The sequence below is a fragment of the Castanea sativa genome, chromosome 9, assembly GCF_040712315.1.
Source record: "Castanea sativa cultivar Marrone di Chiusa Pesio chromosome 9, ASM4071231v1".
Taxonomy (NCBI): Eukaryota; Viridiplantae; Streptophyta; class Magnoliopsida; order Fagales; family Fagaceae; genus Castanea; species Castanea sativa.
This window is the reverse complement of record NC_134021.1, coordinates 25,012,364-25,036,064: the sequence shown is the minus strand read 5'-3', so window position 1 is coordinate 25,036,064 and position 23,701 is coordinate 25,012,364. Positions and strand designations below refer to the sequence as shown.

At 35.9% G+C, this 23,701-nt stretch overlaps 1 pseudogene; it reads right to left on the bottom strand.

The window, feature by feature from the left end:
• Positions 1–2,312: 2,312 nt before the first annotated feature.
• On the bottom strand, positions 2,313–3,764 carry LOC142608955 (putative L-type lectin-domain containing receptor kinase S.5; annotated as a pseudogene).
• Positions 3,765–23,701: the final 19,937 nt, after the last annotated feature.

The window sequence follows — 23,701 nt, the reverse complement described above, 5'->3', positions numbered from 1 at the left end:
AGACGGTCAACAAAGGAATAACATAAAGCCATATTATCGACGGAAGGATTCCAGACCTTACGTTTGTGTACACCTGCGTCGTATCGTCGGGCGACGGGTGTAGGTTCCGGACCGTCACAATACCAATGTAACGTATCCAATGTGGCGAGCTTCGACCAGGTCCGTTCAGACAACTTTGTCTTTTGGAAAATTTTCTCCAGAAAACCGAACTGTTCGGTTGAGATAGGTGGACGGTCCCTCGCTGTAAAAAAAAAAAAAAAAAAAAAAAAAAAAAGGTTAAGAGAAAATCCATGAAAATGAATGACGGTTAATAAGTAGATGGACTCGTACCAGACGGGGGCATTATACCCCACGTTTTATCAACCGGCATGTAGTCGTCGTCACCTAGACAACACATCCAGCTATCTCCTCGAAGGAAGAAGTAACGACCCTTCCAGTTACAGTTGGAGTCTGGGGTATCAGATACTAGCCTAAGTACCGGACTCCTCGGCACAAAGCTATACATCCCCCTTGACTTTGTAATTTCGGACGGACGGTAACAATGAAAAAATTCTTCCACTGTCAACCGTCTAGCTCCGTCAGACATAACGTCGTACAGTACCTCGACGCTCCGGAAAACCCTCCATGCGTTCGGAGATATCTGGGTGACGGCCAGACCCAGGTACTGGAGGAGATGACGGTGCAATGCACTTAGGGGAAATCGGAGACCCGCTTTTAACATTTGCTCGTAGACACCGACATCTTCAAGACCGTAGTAATAGCATTTTTCTGATTTGAATGGTAGACGGATGGATATGGTGTCGGGTATTTGGTATTTTTGCCTCAGCGTGTTGAAGTGCGCTGACTTGATGGTTGACACAAAGTCATTCACCGTCCACAAAGGGAGCAGGACGAACTCCCTGAAGCCGTCAGGACCAATGACGGATTGGACCGGGGGGTCGAAACCGTCTAGGTTGTCAGTCGAGTCATACTCTGACCCGTCCCTATCTTGCCCTTCGTCTTCCTCATGGGAAGGAGAGCTAGCCGACGGTTCCCTCTCCCCGCTGGAGGTGTCTTGGTCTGCTTGACCTGACGAGAACACCTCTTCGTAACCCGCTCCCTCGCGGGCATAAGATTGACTACTTGACGCTTCACTAGACATCTGACACCTACTTATGACGGGTAAAGGAAGCCTAAGGCTCTAGATTTATACCGACGACGGGACCAACAAGGGAAATAAGGAATGAAACGTTGTATAAGAATAGCTCACAAGCAGACGGTGAGAAAAAACTTACAAGTAGACGGCGAGACGCGCACGACGGAGAAGTTATCAGCACGTTGTTTTCCGGCTTCCAAAGGAGACGGTTACTCTCTGAAAATGGTTGACGGTTGCGCTCTGAACAGAAAATTTTCTAAAAAGTTTAAAAGTGAATACGGTGGGTGGTATATATATAGGGGGAACGGCGTGGTAAACGAAGGGACGCCTCGATTCCAGCAAACAACCATTAAAATTCCCCCACGTGTCCCTAAGCATTTATGACAGCATTCCAGCCCGTCCGTCAGAAATTATAACCGTCATTCCATGAGACCGCTTGGGCGAGATGACGGTATCATGGAATGAGGGGGCAACTGATGGGGATAAAAAAAACATGACGGTACCACCACATGCAAAAATCGTTATGATAGGGTGACGGGTGATATGACCAAGGAGGACGGATGCGTAGTGGACGGACAGGTAGAATGGATGCACATAATTTCCCCCGTCCTTCTCCGGGCTACCTCACGTCATACTATATGACTAGGGCTGACGTGGCCTTGATTGTAATTCACGCCAACGTGTATATGAAGAACTCTTGCGCTACACGTTAAGCCTTGATTGAAAATTCATATAAGGAAAAGAACTCTAAGAGATACAAAATTTCACGAGTCACTCTCCTAGAAGGAAAGGATTACTTGACCAAGGCGAGAATCTCGGCCCTACGCTACTATATATACTCCAAAACCCTCACAAAGCAAGGTACGCACATTTGACTCAACTCTAGCACTTTAGGGTTGAAAAGAAATTCTAACTTGACCTTCGGAGGGTTTTTGGCCGGCACCACACCGGTGCTCTCTTTTAGGTCTCTTTGTTTTCTGTTTGCAGGTTTGATTCGAGTTGGAGAGTGCTCGCAACTTATTGGTGATATTCTCGACATCATCAGTAACAGTTGATAAAAGTAAAACCAATAAACAGACTCTTTCTTTCTTTTATTTTTTTTCCCTGAATAACCACAAAACTTCAATCACAATCTTCTTCCCACTGAAACTAATGCTTAAAAACAGGTCAAAGTCAGCTAATAAAAACAAATATATAGATACTTCGGGTGGACATTTTTCTGTATCTTCTTCCCATTGAAACTAATTCTTTTGGCATGATTTGTCTCGATCCTTGAGAGTTCTGTGAAAGGAAAAAGTTGGCTTTTAGTGAGAGAGTTACTAGTATTCCCTTTGAGTGAAGGAGGCATGGCTGGCCACATGAAAGTAGGTCTTTCAGTGGGCACTGGCGGGGGAGGCGCTTACCCTATAAGTACCTGTAAAACTGTTTTCATGGAGGGTCTTTGGTGTGGATTTGGATAAAAATAGGCCAATGCCAAAACAAGCATGCGCGACATCCCTTCCTCCTCAAATTTCATGTTCAATCTTGAATCAACGGCATCAAGTATCCTTCCTTCGTTGTAAAGTTCCCATAGCCAATGCACAATGTTGCTGTTGTAGTCATTCTCTTCATTTTGATTTCTAGGCATCCTTCCACAAAGAACTTCCAGTACAAGAACACTAAATGAATAGACATTTGTTTCAACAATTGCCCTACTAATAAGAAAAGTTTCTACAGCAACATATCCTGATGTTCCTACAATTTCTAGTGTTGAGTGGTGAGTTTTTCCCCTTTGTTGAATGGGGCTAGTCCGAAATCTCCAAGCCTTGCATCGAACTCTGAGCCTAACATAAAATTGCTGGCTTTTATGTCTCGATGAAGCACCCTCTTTTCACATTCATTATGAAGATAATCCAATGCCTCAGCTACCCCAAAACTTATAATGTACCTTTTCTCCTAGCTTAGTTCCTCCATGCCTAGTTTCTCATCTCTGTATATAAACTTGTCAAGGCTACTAATTGGCATGAACTCATAAACGAGAAGGAGCTCATGCCTTGCATAGCACCATCCAATCAATCTCATAAGATTCTTGTGATGGAGCCTGCCGATTGTTGTGACTTCTGATAGAAATTCTTGCTTTCCTTGACATGAATTCTTTGAATACTCTTGACAGCTACCTCCTTATTTGCCAAGTGTCCCTTATAGACTGTTCCAAAGCCACCTTTTCCAAGCTTGTTTTTGGGGTTGAAGTTGCCTGTTGCTTTTCTCAGCTCTTCTAGGAGGAATTTTCGTGGAGCCGTAGAGGACCCATTGATCTGGTGTTCTAGCCCTAGGTATGGATCCTCTAGATATAGAGCTTGTTTCCTTTTCCAATACAAGTAAAAGACAATTCCGCTTAACACAAACTCTGTAGCTGATACTGTGATCCATAACCACAACAACAATTCAAACCTTCATCACCATGGCCATCACCAATATCCGAACCGTTGAATTCCCATGATCTTATGCAGTTGAGTTCGGTGTTATCGCTTGTTGAAGCTGAAAATCCCACAAAAACCTCCTCCGGAAGATAGTCGGCAAGATTAAGAGGTAGAGAAAATACTTCCATGGAAGCAACCCACTTGTGCTTGCGTTTACAATCCCAAGCCATTGTCCTTCACTATTTTGTGGAAGAGTGGCATTTGCAGCTAAAATGAAGGCAAACCTTCGCCTCCTAGAGACGTAATTGGTGAGGTTCCAAGTAAAAAGTTGGTGGTGAAAGTTGCTGTCGCACCCGTGCTCTTGTTCCATAATATGAATGGCTCCTTGTAAAAGACACGCCTAGAATGATTTGCGATAGAAGCTCCACTAACATCTGGTGTAACTTGAATAGCACCAAGCTGAATACTTGAATTTAGCATAATCATGAGTTGACTATCGTCCCTAGCGAAGACTGGATAATTAAAACTAAAGCACCCTACTTGAGTGAGAGTTCCGCCCAAGAGGAATACTAGAAAAAGGGACTTAACAACCTGTGAAAAGCACATTCTACGCAAAGAGTACACATATGGTATTAGTTTATGGAAAAGGCAGAAGGGTTTAATACAGGTATTATGATTTCAATTTTTGGTAAGGTTCAATAATGATTTAGATGAATGAAAGCAAACTTTAGATTTTATGGAAGACCTATGTTGTTCACGCACATATATATATATATATATATATATATATATATATATATAAGGTTTTTAGGCTCTAGACTATCAAACTTTTACAGGGGTGAAATACTTTTACAGGGGTGAAATTTCCCTGAACTTTCTACTATAATAATATATATATTGTTTTTGTTTTTCAACTTCCAATGGTAGAATATCATGCCTACGCAGATAATATGAAACCACAGAAGTGGTCGATAATGTACCATTGGGGGATGTCTATGTTTCAAGTGAGTGGCTGAGTGCTAGATCCTGAAGTTTTTAAATATATTTGGGCACAATTAATTGCTCCATTAGCTTCCTTTAATTTTCATTAATCTGTTCATCTTTATATCTAGCAAACAATGACATGGCATGTTTTAAGTGATATTGCAACCTATTTGTTACTAAAAAATTACACATCATATTATATTCTACACATTAAAATTAGGTAAACCAAATTAATGTGGGTCTTCAACAAATATCAAAATTGGAATACACATATTTCTACTTTCTAGACCCTGTTTGATTTCCAAGAATTTCTTCTTCTTCTTTTTTGTTGCCAAGGAAATGTTGGAAAAGGAAAAACAATACAGGAACTATGAATTTGTAAGAAGACCTAGTTTTATTATTTATCACAATAATGATAAATATGTTGCCACATTACTTAACAATTAATACTGAACTATGAATATCGTTGCGCACCCTTGATACGATGGTCATTCTACAAGTATAAGTGTTTGTGGGGTGTGGGGAATAAGGACCGGAGTTCAAGTCTTCAGAAAGAAGCTTCATATACATATACATTCAAATTATGTTAGAATAAAATTTCTATTTTGTGATTCAAATGTATACACAATAATATGCTGAACAGGGTGACCCAATAAGATCTTGTTGGTTACTTCACATTTCTACATCAATACTGATTAAAATATATCACTAACTTCTTACTTCACGAATAAGTTTTTCGTATATTTATAGTTTGTAACAGTTGACAAATAACCATTAAACAGCCACTTTCTTTCCTTCTGTCTTTCTTTATTTATTTTTTCCCTTTCATGAATAACCTTAAAACTTCATTGAAGGAACCACTTTCTTTATAGTAGTGGTTGGTCATGTCTCAATCATGATGTCAATTAATAATTTCACTAAATATTGTTGTTGTGACATGGTAGTAGGGTTGTGAAAAAAACTATCTCACTCGTCAACTCGCTCAACCAACACGACCTAATTTATGTAAGTCTATTAAAAGCATTAGCATCCAGGGATGCAAAAAAATTTATTTTGCATTCTCAAATATTATTTTATCTATTTTACCAACTTATTTTACAACTTACCCTCACTACAAGAAAAACAAGCTATTACAGCTGGTTTTTTGCGGCAATTATGAAAACTACCGCTATATGTCACATATTGCGGCGCTTTTTTGAGAAAACTACCGCAATATGTCCCTGTACATGAGATATATTGTGGCGTTCCATTAGACCGCCGCAATAGATATAGGTTTTTGTGGTGCTCTACAACGGCGGTATAAAAAACCACCACAATATGTCTTTTAGCGACATTTCTCTTAGTTATGGCGGTGGTATACTGAACCGCCACAACATATGCCTTTTTGTTGCATGTTTTCTTAGTTATAGTGGCGGTTTTAGTAATCACCACAATAGACCTTTTAATTGCCCAAACACATTTTTGGTCCAATTTTTTCCCTTAGTTTTTTTTTTTTTCCTTTCCCTTGCCTATACCTATCACTTTAGCGCCCAACCTTTTCATTTCTCATCCGTATGTCTCCCTCTCAATAAAAAAATCTCTCTCTCTCTCTCTCTCTTGTTACTCTCAAAACCCAGCGATCGATCTGATGGAAATATGCATGTGCGCAGCGGAAAAATAACGGATCTACTTCACTCATAAATGTTAACATGTACTATGTAAATTTCAGAATTTGAGAACAAGAGAGTGTACCTTGGAGCGGTGAATTTCAAAACTGAAGATCAAAATCGCTTGGGAACACTTTCAATCTTCACTCCAATTCCACTAACGCCCAAGATGTGTGGTCTCTCAATCAGTTCCAAAGGGAGAATGTCAAAAAATGTCTAACACTTCCATGCACCACTTCACAAAATGTGTTTTTACAAAATTCTCTACAGAAAATTTTGTGTGTTTCTCCCTTTGTGTCTAACCGATTATCTAATTGGGCTGGCCTTTTGGGCCTTTCCAATTGGGCTTAAGTGTGTGGCTTGGAGTGGGACCAAAACGGACTAATAAGACATTAGCTCCAATGGGCCTTGGGCTTTTCTAGTCAACTCTTGACAAGTCCAAAGTTACCATTAACTATATTTAATACCACTATATAAATATAGTTGTACTTTAGACCTTATCTATAAATTATATCCTGTTAGGACATATGTGTTTCACTTGTTTAGAACATATGTCATTCATTATTTATGTAATTGGCTAATCCTTTGTCAAAACGCACTTTACTTGTAATTGGGTAGATTTAGGATGAGGTTAATGCTTCAAGAAACAAGATTTCAAGATCAAGTGTTAAAGTCATGCAAGTCTGCTCAAGAAACAAGCTTAGAAGTGCTCTTCATTAAAGCTCGACAGCTGGCTCGACAGCTGCATCTATCCAGATTTAAGAAGCTGTTCTAGCCCCGAGACTCGACAGCTGCTCGACAGCATCTCGACAGCATCTCGACACCTTTAGCTGTCGAGATTTAAGAAAAATAGATTCTGAGTTCTGTTTTGATTCCAATCTGTGGATGTGTCTTTGGACCTTCTTTTCTCCTAACCCTAGACATATAAAATGATTATTTTAAGGGCCGTCATAGTGTGGCAAGTTGCACAAGCATTAAAAAATTATTGTTCATGCAAATTGTAACTTGAGACGAAGTTCTTGCCTTAGTTCATCTCTTTTGTGAAGAAGCTGCTGTGTCTTTGCACCGTAGGGTTTTGTAACCAAGCATCTTCTTGATCTTCATCGTGTGGATGAATTGAAGAACTTTGCAGCCAACAATCTTCTCTAGTTGGTGATTGAAGTCGCGTACTAGGATCCGCGCATTTGGTTAGTCACGTACTTGGGAGCCGTGCATTAAAAGGAGAAACTGTCACTACAGAACAAGTCCAATTGGGTATTGAGGTAAGGGTTCAACTGTAGGTTAGTAAGGTACTTGGGATTCCTTTACTTGTAACTGCTTGTGACAATAGTGGAGTTTCGGGAGTGGTGACCTTAAATTCACCCGGTAGAGTTTTTGCCATGTAGGTTTTCCCCATTCGTAAACAAATCACCGTGTCTTTTATTTTCCACTGCATACTTAGTTTAATTGGTGATTTGTTTGTGCTACCACGCGTTTGCATGTTAAATTGGTTAATTAATTGAACTTAACTAATTAATCAATTAATCCATCACAAGGGGTCAATACGTTTTTGGCCTATCATATCCCAAGACTTTATTGTACATGCAACCCCTTCATAAAATATTCGTAGTAATAGAATATCATGAAAGAAGACTGTCACTTTGTAGCTTACTACATCTTAATTTCTTGAGTACCCGGTTTAATCATTGAAAGTTATTCATTATATATATTTATGAAATCTAATTCCATAAATATATATACTTTAGTAACTCCTTACTAAAGTGGTTAGGCCTAACTCTCTGAATAACAATCTCATTAAACTTATCTCAAGGGAATATTTTGTATCTCCGTTAAAAGACTATGAATTCTATCTTGAGAATATATGTTCCATCAACACTAAATGTAGTTGCTCAACATACTGAGATTTTGACCGTTATTCTAGATCTCACTCTTGATATATCAAAGCAACCTACACCTCATGACCAAGTCCATTATTCTCTCAGGATTAAGAGTTCATGCAAATATAAGTTGTGAGTTTATTATTCATTTGACAGTCGTTAAAAGAATAATAAAACTCACACCGGTCCAGTTCAATATGATTTAACTCTTAAAACATATCAACATATCAACTAGAAATCTTCATTTCCATGATCAAGACAAATCATCTTAGTTGATATGTTATAGTCTGCGTAGATGAATGCCCAATTTTCATCACCAACTACGAACTACATTTTAAGTTTACAAGGAACTTGTGATTTACATCTTCTGTGACTAAATCACATAAATCACATACAATGCATCTCATGGACTATATGATAATGTCCCAATATTCATGTTACCATTATTTTTAGATAATAATAAAAAAAATTTATTAAACACAACATTAAGTCATTCATAATAAAATACATAACATCATACAAAATGATTTAAGGGTACACATCCTAACACGATCTTCCCACCACCGCCATGCATCCTCACTTTCAACACCCAGCTTGGGTCTCTCTCTATTAGCACTCGCCGCCGCCGCTCGATGATTGAAGCCCCAAAAACAACCATCAAGGCTTGGACAAAGCCAAATGCTTGGCTTTTGCCATTAACTGCGCTGACGAAGCGAGGTAAAAATTAGTTTTTTTTTTCTTTTTTAATCTCAATGATATCAATTTTTTTTTGGGGTAATTAGTCCTTTTTTTTTAATTGTATTGCTAATACTCGAACTAGGTCTTAAGGAATTTTGCTAATAAATTGTAAATTTGTTTGTGTTATGCTAAATTTACTGAGTTTTATGGGTGTTCTCTGTTTTCATTTTGCAAAAGATTAAAAAAAAATTGGATATCAAATAATATAAATGAGAATTTTCTTATTATTTTAGCAGTAACAGAAAATAATATAAATGAGAATTTATTTTAGGATATAAAATTGAATTAGTCAATTTTTGTTTCTTTTCTTGCATTTTCTTAGGAACCAAACACCAAAACCCATTGAGAACAAAACCCAGCAAACACCAAAATACCAAAACATCTCAAATCCAAAACACCAAAACCCATTAAGACCAAAACCAAGCAATTAAAAAACCGACCCCACAACTCACCACTGGACTCAATTGACCACCACTTCCATAACCACCAACCACCACCACCACCACCACCACCATGGAAGGATCGAGGCAGAAAGAGAGAGATCCATCAAGAGAGAAACCCACTAAAATACAGACATTGATTTGAGTGAGAGAGAGTGAAGCAACGATCCTTGAGAGAGAGACATGGATCTAAGTGTGTGTGTGTGTGTGTGTGTGAGAGAGAGAGAGAGAGAGACCCACCAGTTTGAGAGAGAGAGAAACTAGTCTGAGAGAGGAGGAGATTGAGATATTTGGGTCTAATTTTGAGCAAAATTGAGAGATATAGAGAGTGAATTGATGAGCGATGAGCAAAGAGCAAAGGTAGTAGTGCTCGATCATGGAGTTAGAAAGAGATTTGGTGGTGGCAGTGTGATGAGCAAAGATGGTAGTGCTCAGTCATGGAGTTAGAGAGAGATCTGATATTTTTGGAAAAGGGAGAGAGAGAGAGAGAGAGAGAGAGAGAGAGGGAAGATTGAGAATGTCTTAGAAGAGTTGGAGAACCGGTTTGAGAATGAGGTTTTGGGGCTGAAGTTTTTCTTTTGAGTGTGTGATTGTGTGAGAAAATGCTTACTAAAATGTTATTTTAATTAATTGTTATTGATCTAAGAATATAAGTTATATTTTGGGAAGAACACAAAGAACATAAACATGTTCTTCCAAAAAATTGATAATAACAAAAGGAATAAAAAATTAATTTAATTATCTTATTTTATTTTAAAAAAATTTAGAAATTGAAAAAAAAAATTTATGTGATTTATTATTTATTTAAATGTTGATGTGGAATTTTTCCTAGGCTATAGCGATATTTTATAACCCCCTGCAATAGTTATTAGACAAAACTTTTTTTTTTATCCTAAAAGTTAAATTTTCCCAACATTTTTTTTTATCCTTCACACACAAAATTTCCCACACGCATAAACTTTTTTTTCCCAAAATTTTCATTTGAAGCTCTTGCTCCTTTGACTTGTACATCGCCATGGCCTTTAGATCCTTCGACTTTCATCCACGCCTTCATCCTTCAACTTGTACTCCCTAAAATTCATTATTTTATTGCTTAAGCTTTATTATTATTATTGTTATTGTTATTGTTATTGTTATTGTTATTGTTATTGTTATCGTTATCGTTATCGTTATCGTTATCGTTATCGCTATCGCTATCGTTATCGTTAGAGAAAACTCTAATTATATAGCCTTATCCAAAAAAAAAACTCTATAGGACAAGCTTTCCCCCTAGATTTTTTTCCTTCCGGCACAAATTTTTCCCAATTTTTCATTTCCCACTTTTTTTTTTCTTCATTCAGCATGTTTCTTTTCCTTCTTTCTTTTCATTTCTCACTTCTCTCTCCCCTCACACCTCTTCTCTCCCTTCACGCCGCCACCCCTAGCCACCGATCTGCTCTCTCTCCCCTTAAGCCAGAGTCATAATCCCCAACCACCACCGACTTGTAAAGCCCCTCACAGCCCCTTCATTGAAAACACTCTCTATTCCTCCTTCTTCTGAATCTTAGAGAAACTCTTCGTCTTCTTCCTCTTCTTCTTTGAAAAACAAGTTGTACTTTTTCCCTAACTCACTGCTTTGAAAACACTGAGACATAAACAACCTCAGCATTTATTTCTTTCAAAAATTTCAAATCAACACACACTCTCACACACACTCACACACACATAGAGTGATAGAGAGTGAGAAAATGGAAGAAGAGGGAATCGGGTTAGTGCTAGCAAAAGCCACAGAGCTGAGATTCAAAATCAGCAATTGCATACACAAAGCTACCACCAGTTCAACCAATGACCTCCCTGAACAAGAAGTCACTAATAAAGATGAAGAAGAAGAGCAAGAACAAGAAGAAATGGAAAGACTTTTGAATATTTTTTATGCCCTTGAATCCCTTGAAAACCAACTCTCTTCCTTGCAAGTTTTGCCCTCTAAACCCCTTTTCTTCATTTGGGTTTTTACTGAAAAACCCTAATTTTGATTGCTCTAATTTTTAGACATAATGCATTTGTGTGTGAAATGGGGTCTTAGTCTTTGATAGTTCTCTAAATTGGACGGTATTGGTTTAGATGAATGCAAGAATTAATTTACATGAACCGATTAATTATTCGTTATTCCTTTTCTTCTTATGCTTGTAAAAGAGATATACAAGATCTGTAATTGTACACAAAAAATGGAAGAGTGTAATTTTCTGTTTTGGGTTTAAGCTTGTGTCTAGTGGGTGAGTTCAATTGCCTGGAGGTTTTACTAGCTAGAAGTGGGTCCAAAAGGCTCTTCTTTTGAAAGGTTCCCTGTGTTTTAAAAAAAAATAAAAAATAAAAAAAACCTTGAGAATAGAGTATTTTGAATTGTTTTTGAAAAGTAGGCCTTAGGAATTATTGTAGACCTAGTTGAATATTTTTTTTTTCTTTTCTGAATTTGTAATAACTAATTGAATTACAACTTTTAAAAATGCTCACAAGTTTATTCTTTTGATACTTTTATTTGTGGTTTGAAAATTTTGAAAGGTGATGATTATCTCAATTATGAAACTTGAGATATATGCTTAATTATTGAAGGACAAACCATGAGGATTTCAATACACCCATGTAATAAAGTGATTTCTAAAACAAAGGTGATGATGCAGAAATGGTTTCAAGACAACTCTTTTTAGTTTCAATTATGAAAACTACATTTGTATGTTGACTAGTTGCATGTTAAGGTTAGAAATTTTTTTTAATTACCAAATCATACATGCACCCATCACCTGTTCTTATGGGGGGGGGGTGGGGGGGGGGCTAGGGCTCATTGGCTAAGAAATGGGAATAAGTTAAGAAGAAAATGCGTGTGCCAATTGTTCTTCTATAATGTTATATTGAGCAATGAGGCAGTAATATCTACTAAAAAATGAACACATGCTCTACTTTGTAACATGTACAATTTGACATAGGGACAGGGTATGAAATGTGGAAAATGTGCACAACGAAGACAAGGGTACATAACTATAGGTATAGTTGTCCTTGTGGGACAATTGCATGCATGCATGGTTGTGTTCATTTATATCTACATTAAGGTTTGTGCCTGTTAAAAATACTTTGCGATATTTCTCAGATGGTTGATTCAATCATATACAATCATCATATAAACTATTTAATAGGTCATTCGGCTATATAGTTTGTATAACAGGTCTTTGGGCTGTAGTACCACCACACCATTTGGGCGAGTTGGTACCTTCCTAAGCCTTAGTGCTTGGAGGAGTAGGGGGAGGGCTTGGGTTCATGCTATAGGGGCAGCATTTTTCTTATGTAAGTATTTCTAACCATCTCACAAAAAAAAAAAAAGGCCATTGGGCTGTAGTATGTTAAACTCAAAAGAAATTATGAAAGGACATTTTTTTTATGTGGGCTGGGGATAGGTGTCTTGCTTATGTCAATAATCATGTCATATGAAAAGTATTAGTAATGCTAGTATATGGTGACCTTTTGAATGTTGCATATACCATTGAACATTCTATATAGGTTGATGGTGGATCAATTTGGTTGTTTTGTATTTGCCACAACCTACGGAGAATATGTATTATTTTCATTATCTCCTGTCATGTCTAACTTCCTTCCAATACTAAGTTGAATGCAGCAAAAGTGGTTAGTGTCCATGTGAGGGTACCTATGGCACATTACAATTTTTAGAGAGAGAATGGTGGATACTAAGACGTTTGCTTTCCAAGTTGAGATTAACTAGTTGTTGAGTTTGATCATCAACACTTTCTATGGCAACATATGGAGATCTTTCTCCATGAGCTTATCAGCAATGCCTCTGATGTATATTCCTCTCTCTCTCTCTCTCTCGTTTAAAAAGTTTCATCTTTTTACTGATTATATAATAACATGCCTCTGTGTTTGATTTTCAATTCGTAGATTTTTATTGTTTATATTTGTTTATTGTGATATTGTAGTAGACCATTAATATAGATCCACTATGTTTCTCATACATTGGTTTAGTTTTATGCCTAAACATATTTGGAATATCATAAAAAGGATGAATTTTTTTTTCCCTTGTCAGTTGGAATGTTGTCTTTGTGTGGATTATATATGCCAAGCTATAGGTTGGCAAGTCTGGATTAATTTGAGCCGATAAATATGAAATGAACCTTTAAATTGAACATGTCTTGGATTTGGTGCATGTCCAAGGTCACGATTACCTTAGTTATGACTTATTTATTCTTTGCTTGAAATTGAACATGCTTTTTATTTTTGTTTTTTAGTCTTCTTTTATTATGATTTTGGACAGTTGAGTGGCTTTTGACAACTGGTTCTCATGTTTCTTAAAGTTCTTGCCCCCACCTAGTATGATGCCTAATTGCATATATTTTATGTCATTAAAGAATGATTGGTTAGTGGTGCTTGCCTGACATGTAACAAATGAGATTTATTTTTCACATTATTTCTTCTTTTCTATTTATGGTAGCAGACGCTACGCTTGACTGGATAGTCATAACTTCCCCTTAAGCGGGGTTCAGTCTTTTTGGAGGCATGGAAGTCAGGTTTAGAACTTGTTTACTATACTCTGGCCCACTTAATTTAAGTATTTTTTTCTACAAATTTTTCTAGAAGATGTGACTTGAATTTTTGTTTGTGCTTCAATTGTGTCTCCTGTCTTCTTGAGCTGCATGTCAGCCTTCATTTTAAGATATGTATATTATATTTCTCAATTGAAATGTTCTCTCCCTAGTTACGAATGTGGTGATTGGCCTTTTGAGATTATTATTATTATTATTTTAGTTATTATTATAATTATCTCTTTTTTGCCTGAGGTGTCAAAACTCTTTATGAGATTATTGTTATTTCATTCCTAGGTACTCTACCAAGTAGAGTTCATTAAATTCTAACCACCCTTTAATGATTTAATGGTTTAGATTCTGCCATGTCAGCATTTCATTAATAATATTTTTAAAATAATAAAATAATGTTGTAAACAAAACAATTAAGATGATTGTTAATGAAATGCTGACATGGCAGAATCTAGACCATTAAATCATTAAAGAGTGGTTAGAATTTAATGAACTCTACTTGGTAGAGTACCCTAGGAACTCTAGAAGATCTGAATCCCATAAAATATGGTGGTTTAAAATAAATCTTAATTAAAATACTAGTTTCCTTTTCTTTTTCCTCTTTTCATACTTGGTGAAAATGGTAAACTTGACCTTTATTTAAAATCTTAGGACTGTTGGGACTCCAAATGTTAAGGTAGGTGTTGTGGGAGCTAGTACGACGAGTATTTTTGAGGAAGTACTACAGTCCTCAAAGTGAACACTCAATGTTGTCTTTGCACCCTCTAAAAGTACTCATTTATGTATTTGTGCAGGCTTGCACTTAAATTTAAACTTTCATTTTGCTACCTGCTATTAGGAACACATGATAATCAATATGATGAGCACTGGGGGTATTATCATACATGAAACTTGATAATCGGCATGAATTAGGCTTTTGACATTCCGACATTTCTTATTTGCTTTTCCTAAAGCTAAAAAATTGTGTGAATATTTTAGAACAGTTTCGTGTTGATGTGTTAGTTAGATTTCTAGATTGTAGAAAGTTTGTTTATTATATTAAGGAGACATTTAGATGGGTTTGCTTTCTTGCATTTAGGGCTGGTTATTGACCCCATTTATACATGCGAACACAGACATACATACATACATACACAAATACTTATTGTTTATGGTATTTTGTTCAATGTATAATTCATTCTTCTAAAAGATGACTATTATTTGATTTGGTTAAGCACAATAATGTGAAATTTTTGTGAATTTTCTCGCTCCAGCAATGGGTAAGGTCCAAAGAATAGGCAAAAATGCAGAGTCATATATCTTCCTTCTACAAAAGCTTGCAGTGAGATTGGTATGTGATATGCTTCTTGGTATATGTTTTATTTTAGCCTTTTTCAATATTGAGAATGTTTCTTATTTGATATTTTATGAGAATGAGACTGATGTTGTGCTTTGCAAAATCAGTCTGATTGGTTTGGTGTAGTAATACATGTTTTAAGGTTGATGAGAAGTAGTATGTGATTATGCAGTTGTTAACTCAAACTAGTAGCTAGAGTTGGCTTATAACAACCACTTTAAAAAGTGGCTAGCTGTGGGCTTTTTTAATTAACTATATACAAAAATAGGAAACCAAAATTAAGCACCAAACTAGTAGTTTCAAAACCCACAGAATAGTACCATCAAGACATAGAAATTTTTAAGGAATTTGATAAGCGGGATTTTGGGGACACTTCATTAAATGAGCTTCACTTTGACCAAGTAGAGTGCTTAGATCTTGAGGCTTTGAGCTTTGACTTTTAAGTCTACATTTAACAACACTGTTATGATAATGATGTATTTCTTGGTGGGGGTAAATTACAAATTACCTTCCGGTATGGTACGGGGTAGTTACAAATTACTTCTGTGTGGTGAGGGGTAGCCCAAGCTTAATAGTTTTAAGTCTCAACGTTTCATGATTTTGCAGTTAGTATCATACTTTTAGTTTATTTTCTTTGTTTTTATATTTGAATTAGGTTGTGCGAAATCCTAAACAACCATTATGGTGTGTGTTACAGAGGAAGGCTTGTCTAATCGTGGATTTGAGGTCACAAGGCTAAATACATATATGACGGTAAAGTAGTGAATATTTTTGTTTAGAAGCAAATTATTATTTTTTAACTGAAGATCTATATGCAACTTTCTTCTACAATCTATGCCTTGTGGTTTTTATATTGCTTTTGTTTATTTCTTAAAAAAATTTCATTGCTATATTGCTTGACCTAGTTGAAAGTTGGATTACTTAATCTGCTAAATGATCTTGGCAGCAAAGAGTTTCTTATTTGGGCAAATCTTGGATGTGTCTTAAGGAGTTAGGTGACATGAACTTTGGTTGAATATTTTGAAAAATTGTATATCAATTATATAGTTGGGGTTGTCCACCTTAATTTTTTTTTTCCAATGTCTTTGCATTTTCTCGAAATGTTAATTGTGAGGACTTACCTTTTGGATTATGGTTTCAATGTCTTTGACTTATTGGCATTTCAATTTGGCCTACTTTTGATTTTCAGGCATACATATCCTTGCTCGAGGGTACATCTTTTGTGGTTGGCCTTATAGCAATGATGATAGATTATTATAATGTCCTGGTGAGATTAAAGTTATTATATCATCTATTCAACTGAGCTTGGCTGCTTTAATATTGATCTGGCCTTGTGATATATCTGTCAACGATATTGTAAGACTTGACTGAAATTTGGCCTATTTTGGCATCATAATAGTAAATATAGTTAGTAGTTTGTTTATACAAAATATCGGTACTAGATTGATAAGCCAAACATTGCAGTTCAAGATTGGGTGGTTGTATGAGTTCTGGAATGGAAGTTAAATAGATGCTAGTATGGCACACTATTTCTATATAATATGCTGCTTTTTGATTTTGAATGAGATAAATTGATTCTTGATGGGCAAAAAGCAAGTTGTTTTTTTTTTTTTTTTAAATTACCTTTCTTTTCTGCATTTTTAGTTGTTGACTCCTATCACAATAGGTTTGCATCATGTATAGCTTAAGTCCATATCCCTTTACATTGGTTATGAAAAACTTACTAGATTGATTTAAGATGAAGTCATTTAGTCTTGTGCTTTTTGCAGATGATGGAGGTTAACACCAAGTTAGAAATTTGCAGAGATGTTTTAGAATCTAAAGGCTTTAGGCTAAGTAGGTCAAAAAAAGAGTACATGGGGTGTAAGTTTTTTAAAAGGAGAAATAAAAATGAAAGGGAAGTAAAAGTAATCGGTTTTGTGTTTCTCCTTTTTTATTTTATTTATTTCTATAAAGGTGAATTTAATGATAGTGAGTATGGGTGATTTGATTGTAGTGGTTGTTTTGATTTGGGATCCGTGGTTTTGATCCAAATTTGGTGGGAGTGTTGTGCATCGGGTACAACCTTTATACAAAATTGGTGGTTAGCCAATGTGGGGTAAAGTTTGCTGGGATTGATTTGGTGTGGGTGTATTGGCAGTTGGTTATAGTATTATAGGATCTTTTTAAACAGGTTATTTGGTTTTTTTTTTAAAATTACTTATAGCGGCAGTTAGAAGCGCCGCTAAAAGTGTATTGGGAACGTCTTAAATGAAGTCCTATAGCGGCACTTATTACCTGCTGCTAAATGTCAACACCTATAGCGGTGATCAGAAGTGGCGCTTTGGACCGCCGCTAAAGGTTGATTCACCTAATTCCTAGCCTTATATGGCGACGGTTGTATGCCCGCTGCAATAAACCAAATTAGTTGCTAAAAGCTACCTCTACAGCAGTGCTTTTTATTATTGTTGCAATAAATTTACTACGGCACTTAAAAGGTGGCGTTGATAACTGCTGCAATAGTAGCCGCCACTAAAGGTCAAAAGTGCCTTTAGCGGCGCTTTTTCTAGTTTTAGTGGCGCATTTGGGATGCTGCAATAGCCCATTTTTTTCTTGTAATTTCTACATCCCAGTTTTTATTTTTACATACAACCTAATAAAATAAAATAAAAAGTATTATTCTCTCTCTTTTTCTCCCACTCAGTTTTCCTCTTCACATGCAACCTTACTATTCATAGGTTGCAAATTTTTTAAGTTTACAAATCCAGATGGAGTGGGTTTTGGGTGGTTTGGGTTGGAAAATGGCAACTAGGGGGTGTTTACACCCTCCAATACTAGTCTCTAAGTGAGGCGGGTCAGATAGGACAACCAGGTTAGGTAGATAATTTAACTCGTTATAAGTTGAATAGCAGATTGAAATTTCTAACCTGCCACAACCAAATCTCTCTCTCTCTCTCTCTCTCTCTCTCTCTCTCACATTTCTCTTCCCTAATAAACTCCAATGGCTCTCTATAAGATTTTGTTATTATTCTTAATCTATGTACACGTCTAATTTCATATTCTGATATGTTTTCTTTTTAGTGTGATAAAAATTTATGCATTGTAATTAAAAAAAAATAATGTAGTATTTATAATTAATTTTAATAAAAATTGGAATTTTCTTTTAGGGAGAAAAAATTATCTAGTTTAATTGAAATAATTTCATTTAGTGAATTGCATTTGCCAACCCACTCAACCCATGGAATTGATCCATTAAGATTTTCAAGCGACCCATTGAATTTATAGATTGGTGAGACGGTGCCAGATTGAAATTTTACCAACTCTCCACTAAAAAGTTAATTAAAAATATTGTCCCCTATTCACCTAACTCAACCCATGCACACCTGCACCCGTACATGGTAGCCAAATTATTTTTCCTTTAATTTTATTGTTACCATTTTTATTGTTATTGTCACAGCCCAATGACATCCTTTCTCTGAAAGGTATAATACATGGTAATCATACAGCGAAAGAGCAAGGAAGAATAAGGACAACATCAAAGTCCAAGGATACTTGTCCACTTCTGTTAAGCTCAAAGAACCAGAATAAAATGCAGCCCAAGTACCTAGCCCACTCACTCAGATATACTCGAACCAGCCACATTAAACTGCTCAATTCGATTACTACCTAAGCCTAACATCTTTTTCCTTCAAAGCCCAGAAACCGAAATAAATTAAGCCCAAATTCATTTCTCTTAATCAAGCCCATTAGTTTTCTTTAAAAGCCCCAGTAACCCATCAAAAGCAACTCTTGGTAAAAAAACCTAAAGGCCCACTAGCACATTTGCTTATAGAAAATTACACTTAAACCTCCAACACGTAGTATAATTACTTTCAAACCCCTAAACCTTTCGACAAATTCACTTTAGGCCAAGCACTTTGAACAAATTACACTTTTTCCCAAATCTTGTTTACGAATTACAATGTCAATATGAAGGGGTGTGATCTAATCTACTGTCCTGTCAGACAAAGTCCAAAAGCCGTTTTTTCTACCTTGCTAAACTTAATTAATTAATTCAACAATAGCCTCAATCTTTTTAGACCTGGCCAATTATTAGTATCTAACATGGCTGAGGCTAAGTGTTTGGTATCACAACTTAGGGTCACTTAATCTAACAACATTGCATCTTTAGTGTCGGAAATAATACAATAACATTTTCAGAAGCCCTCACTCAACTCCTCATTTTCATTAAAAACCAAACAGTCCTTAGTGTATTGAACAATGAGACCATCATCACATATGTCATTGATATGCAAAAAAAGATTGGCCAATTTGGTTTAAAGCTGTGTGGACTATCAAATAAATATTGTCCTCCTTTACCTAGACCCACTTGACAGAAGGGGTCTTTCAAGGGCTCAATTTTAAGGACATTGTTTGAATATGAGTCAGTATGGATAACAACTCACTAATAAGCCTAACTTGCTACTCAAGCTCTAAATTGATTTCAAACCCATTTTCATTAGATTTGTGGTAGACATTCATAGATGTACTATCCTAAGTCTTAGATTGAAAATATTTAGATCTAGTATGACCAATGACACCACAGCAAAATCTAGAATGTTTCCCAAAAATTTCTTCAATAGTTCAACCTAGCTTAAAAGCACAGTAGCTTATTTTCCAATTCATTTTCTCTTTTCCTAAGGGAGAAATTACCTTCCTTGTATTTTTTAATCAAGGCAATAGATTTATTTAGCTTAACACTTAGGGTTTAGTTTTGATGCTCCACTCTATTTAGCTTTTGTAGAGATTTCTTTGAAATTTTCTTTGATCTTAAGACTTCCCTAAATAGCTTATTACATTTTATTTGCAAATTACCACCACTATAGGAGTCGAGTTTAGAAAAGTTATCATGGTCACACACATATATAACTTCATGGAGGCTTATCTAGGACAACAAATGGCAAGGATCACACTCAAGAAGTTAATCAATATAGAGAGTGCTTAGGCTCTACCAATTGAAAAGTAACTCTAGACTAGTTGATTTTATGGTGGAATTTAATCAACACCACAAATAACTAATTATGAAAACAAAATTATTACCAATTAATAACAACTAGCATCCAAGCAATCAAATATAAAGCAATAAGTAGTAAAACATATAACACAAGATATTGACAATGAAGTGGAAATCCATAAAGAAAAAAAAAAGCACGTGGGTTCCCTATCCCCAAGAATGAATTCACTACATAGAATTGAAGCTTACAATTCGAATCCAACCCATGATCCTAGACTTTCCTAGTAGAAACTTTTTTGACGTCACGTCACTATCAACTCTAAGTTGCTTGGGCTCTTCTATGTTCAAAATTCTTCTACAAACCGTGTCAGTGACTTCAAGGACCATCTTGAAAGTTTTTATCTCTATAGCAAACATATTAGGATGACTCTACAGCTAAAGATCTTGATCACTATCTTTTTTTTTTTTTTTTTTTTTTTTTTTTTTTTTTCTTTTTTTGATAAAATTGATCACAATTCTTCAACGTTGTATTGAATCTAAATTTTGAACTCACAAGTTGGCAAAAACCAGGTTTAGGGTTTCTCTTTTGTAGCAAACCGAACAAGTTCTCTATCCCTTTGCACAAGTTCCAAGTCATTGGTCGACTTCATTAAGCAATCAAAAATTAGATTTTCCGTTTCTCGCTCAAGTGAGTAACAATTAAGAAGTTTCGAGAGGCCTGCTTTGATCAATCAAGAGTAAATTGAAAGTTTGTCAAAGCACTACTTCGATCAATTAGAACTCAATTGAAGGGGAAATTATTATGTACTCCTAGAATACCATAAATGCATACTCCCTCCTCTCACATGAATGGTGAGTCTCACTAATCAAATTCATAGTGGGACCTACCATTTATGTGAAAGGAGAGAATACATATTTATGATACTTCGAGAGTACCTAATAATTTTCCCAATTGAAGAGTAACCAAAATTAAAGAGTCTTCTATATATTGAATTGCATTAATTTTGGACATTTGATCTTGTATGATGATGATACGTTACAAACAAGGAAGTCAATACCGTACCGGGGGCTATACCGGTTTGGTCACCGGTACGATATATTTCGGATACCGGTCAATACCGGTGTACCGTTTCGGGTTTACCGCTATTTTATATATATATACACACACACACACCAAAATATCTAGAACCATGTTTATAAACATATAGTATTTCACTTATATTATAGTAAATATAAAAGTTTATTATAAAACATTACCTCAATTCAGAACAAATTATTCATAATTTTAGACTTTAGTATCAAATAAAAGAAAAAAAAAACACAATATAAAAAATAGAAAGCTTAGTTGTTCATTGCATACTAAGAAAACAAATAATACTAAGAAGTTAATGTAAATAAGTTACCATTATACCTTTACAAAAATTCAAAAATTACAAAACTAAAAAAAAAAAAAAAAAAAAAAAGCTTTTTTCTGTACAGGCCGGTACGCCCGGTACCGGCCGGTATTGCCCGAAATTGGCCGGTACGCGGCCGGTACGGCCGGTATTTTTTCCGGTACAATATAAAAGTGTACCGGTACCGGTGCACTGACCGGTACGGTATGTACCGGCCGGTACGGCCGGTACCGGTACGGTATCGGCCACACTGGTTACAAATTCAACATGTCATGAAATTTGCTAACTTCTAAAGCTAAAAGTGTTTCTTGCTTGCCAATTAAACTTTTTCCAAATGCATTTTTGTTTTTACCCAATTTTTAAAATTAATGAGCTCATGAGAATAGGGTGGGTCTTTATTACACACATTTATGAAAACTGTAACTTCAAGTCATGATTTATGTACTGTTTAAATGTGTGTGTACAATAAGGTGTGTGAACTATTTTTTTCCTACAAAAATAATCTCTTCCAAATGTGTCCATTGTCCATACAACAATTGTTGATGGACTTCATGCATTATCAAAACAAATTTTGAGTTAAACATAGCTGAAACTAGTAGTAATGATTAACACATTGTAGTTAAAGAAAGATTAATAGAGCAAGTAAATCGAGGATTCTCTAGAAAAAGTATTGCCAAAAGAACATTGACGTCTTGCTGTGAATATTGCCATAAGTATTTTGGCCACCATTGTTAACCTTGAAACTTCTGAATGTTCAACCTCAGACCGCAATCCTGCCGGGTGCAAATTAGAAGTTCCAGCATAAGGATTTACTTATAGTTGCAGTACCTGATGAAATTTTATCCTTCACAAACCTTGAGTTCAGATGCCCAAGAATTTGCACCACCAACTCGTCCCATAACAGGACCTTAGAATGAAATTCATTTGGATGCTCCGAACACACTTTTGCTACCATTGAAAAAGGTAATGGACTTGATCTGAAAATATTTTGCTTTCATGCCTTCACCACTCAATCAACCATGACGCACACCTTTGCTTCTTTCCTCTTATATCCCATTAAGGACATCAATGTGATACCTAAACTGGTTCTGAATCAAACCATTGGCTATGGTGGCTAGCTTTTGCTCATTATAAACTACGCCATGGTCAATACTCATTCCCAACCAAGTTCTAAGATTCAGAAAAGGCAGCAGTACGTACCCTCACAAAGTCTGGGAGTGCCTCTCCACAGCATACAGTACCTATTAAATGATTCTGCAAGTTGTAGTAAGGCCAAACTCCTTCCTCACTACAAACACGGTCGCAAGAATATATCAGGAACCCATGCATGCAAACCCAAACTGCAGTTTTTGGAGTTGAATTCGCACATAGATCTTCCCAGCTTATGTTGATAAAAAAGAATGGTTATCTTGGTATTCAGTATATATGTCCTGCCTCCAAGGGCAAACGAGATCGATGGGCAATAGTGGTTTGGTTTGTATCCCCAAACAAGCGGGACAGACTTTGATGCAAAGCATTTGTTGTTCATGAGGACTCGTCAATTCAAGCATTAGCTTCTAGCCTGATATCTTATTCTTAGATAATATAATATTAATTAATTACTTAAATCTTTTCTCTTTCTTTTTCTTTTCACAACTTTGCTTTATATTGTTTTTTGACAGCCGTAGTTGCTTTTTATGAACTTTTGATTTGAAGGTCCCATGAGCTGTATCACAATGTTGGCTGAGGCAATTTATCGTTTTTGTAGACCGTTTACCTTGTAGCCAATGTTGGTTATCACATGGTTTCCTCGTCATCACCCTTTTCATCAACAACATGGGTACTCATGATTTATATTGTTCATTATTATTTTGCTTCAAAAAAAAAAAAAAAAAAAAACAGATTGTACACATTTTATATTTGTTCTGGCGAGTTTAGCAATGACCATTCGAAATGATCAAATATCAAGTAATAATATTTGCAGGGTATGACTCCCACCCTTTTTCTCATCCCATATCTGAGACTTTCGTATATTGTTCATTATTATTTTGCTTATAACACTCACATGCCATACTGGAACACATACAAGCAATAAGATAGATTTTTCAGCCTCAGACTCCACCTAGGGCCAAAGTTGAATCAATTATCAAATGATTGTGATTTTCATCATCATATATATAACAGGTTTCATATGCTTGTGCAGTGCACTAGCCAGTAAGATGGT